We start from the raw sequence: 8630 nt of genomic DNA, 5'->3' as shown, positions 1-8630 counted from the left end.
GCCAGGTGTCGTTGCTACGACGCAAATACACTGCATTTAGTAAGGCCTAGGAGGTTGAAAATCACCAAGTTGTCTCAAAAACAGCGGCTAGTTGTCGCTTATATATATACCGCTGCGTGTGGGGAAGAGTAGTGAAATAAAAACGAACCGCTACGATTTGAGCGAGCTATTGCGTCGGAGAATCCAGCGGCGTCATGTATTTATTCCGAAGCAGGCGAGCAGGGCGGCACCATCTTGTCAACGTTAACGTACGCCAGCCACGCAAGCTCCGCAACGCAAAGTTCGCTGGCTAGCGTACGCACGCAAGACGCAGGGCTTGCGTTCTGTGCATGCGCACTACCGTCCCCGCAAACTCCTTGCGTAGGCTAAGCCGTTGCGTACACAAAGCTTGAACTGTCTAATAATAATTGGTTTTTGGGGAAAGGATATGGCGCAGAGTCTAATATAACGGCGGACACCTGAACCGCGCCGTAAGGGAAGGGATAAAGGTAGAGTGAAAGAATAAAGCGTGATAGAGGTGCCATAGTAGAGGGCTCCAGAATAATTTCGACCACCTGGGGATCTTTAACATGCACTGACATCGCACAGCACACGGGCGCCTTAGCGTTCTGCCTCTATAAAAACGCAGCCGCCGCGGTCGGCTGAGTGTTCGGCGCATGCGTACTGGCGCCCTCTCTCGTCCGCTCCGCTCCGCTGGCCCGCTCTGCTAAATGTCTCTATTTATTACGTTCCTGTGCAGCAGTCACACATTGACAACACTTCCTGCACACTTTCTAATTCACACATCCTTTTTTTGGAGCTTTCCTCGTTATCCACCTCACACAAAGGTATGCCCTGCTCACATTAATTTTCATCATCAATTCCACCACACTACGGAGATAATTTCACCTCATTCCTTAAAATTACGTCATTCGATTCCACAAAATCACAATGACTAGCACTCTAACATTCTCATTCATACAAGCTAATCTAGACCACTGCCGCAACGCGTCCCCCCTGTTGGTAGAAGCCATGCGAAACAACAATCATATGTTAGCACTCATTTCAGACCCATACACACGGCAAGACACCATACAGGGCATACCACCACAATGTTCTATCTTCACCGCTACTACGCGGCCGCGCTTCGCTATTCTAGCACGTCATGCAACGTTTGACCTCTTCCCCATTCTGACCACGTCTAGAGTGATGGCTTTGTCTGCACTTGCGCCGCTGCTTCATTTACACTCATCTCTGCATACGCTCCACCACGCTTCCCAATGACACCATCGTCTGATGACATAAGACACGTGCTTTTACTTACGGATGAGACACCAGCCGTCAATGCCGGGGATTTTAACGCTCATCACACGGCATGGGGTCAACAGATATCTGATGCTCCAGTTTGTGAATTGTGGATTTCTGCCATGGCGTCTGGCCTCATCACACTGAATGATCCCGAGTCCCCTCCCACTTACACCACTCGATACACAGGCACGTGGATAGATGTAACACCAGTATGGCCAGCGTTGGCATTGGAGGGTCCACGCTGACAAGTCTCTGGCACAACGACCTTTTCTGAAAATAAATACATAACAGTTTCGTTGGGCGGTCCGGTCGGTGGCCGCGAGCGCCAACTCACGCATCGAGGAACCACACGCGTTTTAGCGTCATTAGCATCATCTTCATTTTTCACCGCAGCGGTCGGAGCAGATCTACAGTCACCACATTCATTTGAATACACACACACACACACCAAAATATATCAAATATACAAACGCTTGAGACATTCACACTCGTCATCGCGACCACTCCACCACACTTCACCACATCACGCCACTAATCCATGATGGACGCAGGAACATGCGTTTGAGAGATCCACGGCCCGCGCAGTGCGCCGCAGGTTCCAGCGCACCAGCGACTTTCACCTTCGACAACATTTCGCTCACCAATATTACACAGATCTCCGGTCATATCGTGCACACATTTCCTGAGCCAGCGATGCACACACAAGAACCATTCCACGTGAGTCTATCAAATAAAGTATTTACGGCCACGCTTTCCAGGTGGCTTTTGCTAAGTTTCGAGCCCCGGCGGTGCTTCCACCCCTGTCACGCCCAGAGGGCACGTTAACACCACCACACTGGAAACTGTCCAGCTACTCCTTGACACAGGCATCACGTAAGATAACACGACTGCAGATAACATGATCCAGACATAAATGCGGGTTACTGCAGCGGGCACGCTTCATGGGGGGCCCGACGATGTCCCATTTTCACCGCCCCCTTGCCTGTCTGTATCTCGATATAAGTGCATGGCTCGCTGGGTTCCTCGAGCAGTCGTGGACCAGCAGGACGCGCGGTCTAACGGCCGGCTGACATTAAACCTGGGTTCTTGTTACACCTCGGATACAGTGTCGTTCCCCTCCCAAGAGACAACTTTTGGCGACGAGGACGGGATCCTGAAGCAGGCTGATGACCGTTCCCACGGCGACTGTTAAAATGGATATTCAGCCAAGCATACAAGAACGACGGAGCGGCTCGGAAACATCCAGGATGGTCACGATTGGGCAAGTGGAATCTTTCGATGAATCTCAATCGGATTGGGGAACGTACGAAGAAAGGAATATTGCATTACTGCCAGTGAATAAGATTACAGACGAGAACAAAGTAGATGCCTTCCTGAGTATCGCAGGTCCGAGGACGTACAAGGTATTGAAGAGTTTGACCGCCCCGAAAAGCCGGCTAGTCAGTCTTTGTTAGAACTGCAGAAAGCATTACGAGAACATCTTTCGCCCAAGCCATCGGTTATATCGGAAAGAGCAAAGTTTCACCGAAAAAGGCGACAACAAACGGAGAGCATCGCGCAGTTCGTGGCAGGCCTCAAGCGATCTGCAGAAACATGCAACTTTGGAGCGAACTTAAAAGACACTCTGAGAGACAGATTCGTATGTGGTGTGGCCAGCGCTGACATCCAGAAGAGACTTTTTGTTGAGGATGCATCTCTGACCTTCAAACAAGCGGTTGAGATAGCCTTATCAGTAGAGGCGGCTTCCAAGAATATCAGAGTGCGTACCTAGCAGTGCAACCCAGGAGGACTTTCAGAAGTTTTCTGCAGAAGAATCCCTTGCACGGGACGGTTTACCGTGCACGCGATGTGGCTTACGTCATCGCAACCGGGCTTGCCGGTTCCGAACAGTCACTTGTTCTAGATGCCACCAAGTAGGACATATTCAATAGGTGTGCCGCTCTCAGTTGTCATCTAATCCGCACCCTCCGAAAACGAGCGGACAAGACACACGGAAAAGAATCCCCCAGAGGCAAAGTTTCGGTGCGTTCAAGACCGAGGAAGACATCGAGCCACTGTTGCAAACAACGCTCGAGAAACCGCGTCAAGAGTCGATACGCTTTACGATGTGTGTTCAGGGAGTGCCAATTGACATGGAGCTGGACACTGGAGCAGCAGTGTTGGTGATGCCGTACAGGTTGTTTCGCTCGTGCTTCCCACAGATGACGTTACGCCCGGCATCGGTGTTGCTCCGTACTCACACTGGGGAGTGCGTGCGCCCGATAGGAGTGGTAACGGTAAATGTCAAGCATCAGCACTAGTCTCTCTAGCTACCTCTGCACATTCTCTGCTAGGAGGGTTCTGCTCTGATAGGACGATAATGGTTGTATCAGCTCTGGCTGAAATGGAGTAGCGTTAACCATGTGGTTGCGCCAGACCGCCGGGCCTTGGAACAAGTGTTAAACAGACATCCTCAGTCATTCAACGCTGAACTCGGCGAAATTCAAGGTGAGCAAGCTCAACTTTCCCTGCAGCTGGAACAACACCTAAAGTTTTGTAAAGCTAGAAGCATTCCTTTTGCACTGAAAGAAGCGGTGCAGAAGAACTGGAAAAACTAGTTAGCCTGGGCGTGATCGAGCCCCATTCGAACAGTTTTCGCCTCACCAATTGTGCCAGTGGTCAAAAAGATGGCAGCGTACGATTCTGCGGCGATTATAAGACCTCTTTGATCCCTTGCTTAAACATTGACAACTACCCAATACCCAAGATCGAAGAAATCTTGGCCACACTTTCGGGAGGGCAGGCGCGTTCTCGAAGATTGACCTGAGTAGAGCGTACCAGCGAGTCGGGATGGATAAGGCTTCGCGCGAGTACGACACCCTCCATATTCACAAAGGACTGTACGCAGTAAATCGCATAGCTTTCGGGGTGACATTTGCACCGGCGATTTTTCAAAAGATAATGGAGAACATGTTACTGGTATTGAAAGGTGTAATATGCTACCTAGATAATATTCTCGTCCCCAGCCGGAACGAAAAGGAGCACATGGTGAACCTGGATGCGTTACTAAACCGGTTGTACGAAAATGGAGTGCGGATTAAGCTAGTGAAGTGTGAACGTTTTAAACCAGAATTGCAGTTTCTTGGTCATGTGGTCAGTAAACAAGGAATTGCAGCATCACCAGAGAAGGTAAAGGCCGTATTAGAAGCCCCCGTCCCAGCCGATAAAAAACAGCTTAGAACGTTAACGGGCATGGCACCATACTACGCAAAATTTTTGCCAGAGTTATCAACAGTAACCTTTCCACTGAGTCGGCTGCTGTGCAAGAAAGCTCCGTGGGTGTGGAATGAACAGTGCGACATAGCGTTTAAAAAGATGAAAAGGTTGCTAACAAAAGTGCCGGTGCCGGCACATTACGATCCAGAAGCCCAGCTTCAGGTAGTGTGCGATGTCTCATCTTACGGCCATGTGCCGTCTTATCGAAAGTGGAACGAGATGGTTCCAGGCGGCCGATCATCTTTTTTGCACGCACATTATTGCCGAGTGAACGGAACTACAGCCTGCTAGAGCGGGAAGCGCTAGCCTTATTCTTCGGAACTAAGAAGTTTCATTGCTATCTTTATGGCAGACAGTTCAGCTTGGTAACTGACCACAAGCCCTTACATACGATACTCGGTCCCAAAACAGCAATACCAAGCATTGCCGCTGCGCGTTTGCAGAGGTGGGCAATTACGCTGTCGGCCTACGGTTACGCTGTCGTCTATCGTTCAGGGGAAAGCAACGCAGAGGCAGACTGTCTGTGGCGTCTACCTCTTCCTGGGAGTGGCGAGAAGGCAGATGACGACGAAATAACAGCTTGCTACGCACTTCTGTGGGAGACGTTTCCAGTAACAAGCTCGGACATTGCGCGAGTAACGTCACGTGACCACACCTTACAGCGAGTTCTTCACGCGATAATGGGACAATGGCCCGAGCGGGTGACTGATGAAGAGATGAAACCATCCGTTTCAAAAAAACTGGAGTTGTCGGTGAACCAATGATGTTTATTTTCGGGAATGCGCATTGTGGTTCCTCTGTATTTACAGAAGACAATCCTGGACGACCTGCACGAGGGGCATCCGGGAGTGGTGCGGATGAATTAGGTTGCCCAGAGCTACGTCTGGTGGCTATAGGAATTAAAGCAGACATAGAGAACACCGTGAAAATGTGTGCGGCCTGCCAGCGGCAACAAGCGCTGCCTACCCAAGCTCCCCTTCATCCGTGGGATCTGCCTACGAGGGCATGGGCCCGACTCAACTTGAATTTTGCTGGCCCGTTTCTTCAGAGCAATTTTTTGGTGATTGTAGACGCCCATTCGAAGTGGCCAGAGGTGTTCGTGATGCCCTCGACCTCGGCAGAAGCTACCATCGGTTAGCTGCGTGACCTCTTCAGCCGTTTTGGATTGCCCGAGGTTATCGTGTCAGACAACGGCCGCAGTTTTGCAGCGAAGAATTTCAGATATTACTCAAGATGAACGGTATAAGACATGTACGGTCCGAGCCATATCACCCGTCAAGAAACGGTTTGGCTGAAAGATTCGTCCGAGCAGTGAAAGAAGCCCTGCGGAAGGACACCAGAGCCCGGACCATTGAAGAGCGACTAGCCAGTTTCCTTCTAGCGTACCGGAATACAGCACATGCAACCATCCAGCAATCTCCGGCTTCGCTTCTGATAGTGCGGCCTCTGAGAACTCGACTCGATTTACTTAAGCCTTGTGCTCGTTTAGTGGTCGGGCAAAAGCAGTTTCAACAAACTCTCAGTCGCAGAGAACTTCAGAGAAGCTTTGTTCTCGGTGACAGTGTTTGTGAGAAACTCTAGATAATGTCCAAGATGGTTGGAGGCAACGCTGACATCACATTCGGGGCCTGTGTTTTATGTGTTAGAGGTGAAAACACCACGTGGTGTCATGGAATGGAAGAGGCATCAAGACCGCATACGCGCAAGGCAGGAAGAACCGAAGGCACCGTCTGCCGACCACGGTTCCGGCGCTCATGGCGAGGACTCCTGTCAGTTGTGGCAACCATATGGGTCACCGACGGGTACTGATAACCAGAGTGCCGTGCAACCGCAGAAACAAGCAGCGAGCACAACTGAGGGAGGCCCAGGGACGTTTACCGCAGGAGGTGGCGTATCGATGGCAGCCCTCGGTTCCAAAGACTTCGATCACGACTCATGGTTTTCTCCTGGAGCCAGGGGCAGCGAAGCCTCAACACGACATCGATACCCGACAAGGGAACGAGATCCCCCGGATCCGCACACACCAGGGCCGTGATTGTGCCAACCAACATTTGGAACTACAGTTTAAACAGTTAAATTGTTTCTGTTATGCCTGTATAAAAGCTAACCGTTCGTTATAAAGGTCAGCCATTTGTAACGAGAACCTGCATCGTCTAGGGAAGAGGGAATGTTGTGTTTGTATCACCATAAGCAAACGGCGAACTCATGGCCACGTGCCGGTGTTTGGGCACCGCCCCTTTGCCTGTCTGTATGTCGATATATGCGCATGGCGTGTTGGTTTGCACGGGCAGTCGTCGACCAGCAGGACGCGCGGTCTGACGGCCGGCTGACATTAATCCTGAGTTCTTGTTACACCTCGGCTACAGTGTCGTTCGCCTCCCAAGACACAACATAGCTGCGGTTCTTTCATCCTGTTTTAAACGCGGCGCTAAGGCTGGGCCACTTTCCTTCGGTCTCGCAATAAGGGTCGCATCATTTTCATTCCTAAACCGGGTCGGTCACCTGAAGAGCCGAACTCTTAACGACCCATTGTCATGAATTACACGCTCGGCAAAGTGCTTGAGAGTCTTATATTCGGACGCGTCTGCCATTCAATGGAAACTCGAAATTTTCTACATCAGGACCACGTCGGCTTAACTCTAAAGCGCGGAGCAGTTCATGCTCTGCATTCTTTAATTACCAGAATTAGAGGGATACGAGCAAGCGGCATTAATGGACTACTGGTATCAATTGATTTCAGGGGAGCCTTTGAGAGTGTCTGGCATCCCCTGGTGCTTATTTCTCTTCGACGATAGGGATGCCCGAGAAATCTCTGTGTGCTCCTCAGGTCTTTCTTATCCTACCGAGAGGTGGTTTACCGCTCACGGGCGGGAGACGCTGTTGCGCGTCCCACCTCAGGGAGTCCGCAGGGTTGTCCCCTGTCGCCGCTTCTATGGAACATCGTAGTGAGTGGTTATCGTGAGCAGCCTAAGCCACAGGGTGTATTCCTCCAGGCCTATGCGGACGACGTAGTCGTTCTTGAGCTTGGATCGGGCGGGAAGGCGCTGCAGGATTTGATGGCGAAAGCGCTCGGCCGAGTGGCGACGTGGGAGAAGGCGGGGAGGGTTACCATCAGCGTGGAGAAGACAGTGTGCTTGCTCATCGCCCCTCCCAGATTGGGGGGAGGGGAATAGGACGTACGCCACCTACCGTTCGCCTTGCTGGTGTGGCTCTGAAATTCAGGCCTGCCGTCAGGGTGCTCGGAGTCTTCTTTGACCGCACCCTCTCGTTCATAGCTCACGGCGACCATCTCAAGGAGGGTGCCGAGCTGCTTGTGGCACGTCTCGGCGCTTTTATTCGCCTTGGTGGCAACACGGCACCGGCACAGCTCAGGGAAATTTACCAACAGGTCGTTCTGCCTTCCCACGCATATGCGTTTCTCCTGTGGTGGACTGAGTGTCTCCGTTCGGGTCTTCGTGCGCGGTTGGTGTCGGCGCAGAGGGCCCCGCTAATAACGTTGGCGGGTGCTGTTGGATCTCAGGTAGCAGCATCCCATCGCTGCCACCAGTTGTTGGGATTCAGGCAGCAGCATCCTACCGCTGCCACCAGTTGTTGGGATTCAGGTAGCGTGACTGGGCCGGAGAAGTGACGAGGACGATCGGAGGAAGAAAACTTGGAAAACTTTATACAAGGACAATTTACATTATGTACAAGTACGGGCAACTGAGAGTGCTTCTCAGTCAAGAGAGATTCTTAGGAGTCGGGGTCTGATACCTCTCAAGAAGGGGGCTCCCTCTGGCATCAAACCAGCAGCTCCTTGAATACTCTTCGTATTCCCCAGATCCATAGCTGGGGAATACATTTCGAAGAATGATGTTCAATCACACGATGACACTGATGGTACCACCCACGGCAGGGCGGTCTTGGTGTTACTTCGCAGCTCGGTCGAGGGAAAGGGAACAGGACCCGGTCACGTTGTCGTCCCCACGGCTTCAGGTGGCCGCGCACGTGCGTCCGGAGGGCACCTGCATGACACAGGAATGCAGGCTGTCTCCCCGCAGGTGTCGAAAGAGCTTGACTGGTGACCGGAACGCGGTGGCTCTGTCGCA

Source organism: Amblyomma americanum, chromosome 1 (assembly GCF_052857255.1).
Source record: "Amblyomma americanum isolate KBUSLIRL-KWMA chromosome 1, ASM5285725v1, whole genome shotgun sequence".
Taxonomy (NCBI): Eukaryota; Metazoa; Arthropoda; class Arachnida; order Ixodida; family Ixodidae; genus Amblyomma; species Amblyomma americanum.
The sequence above is the reverse complement of the archived record's forward strand: the minus strand, read 5'-3'. Positions refer to the sequence as shown.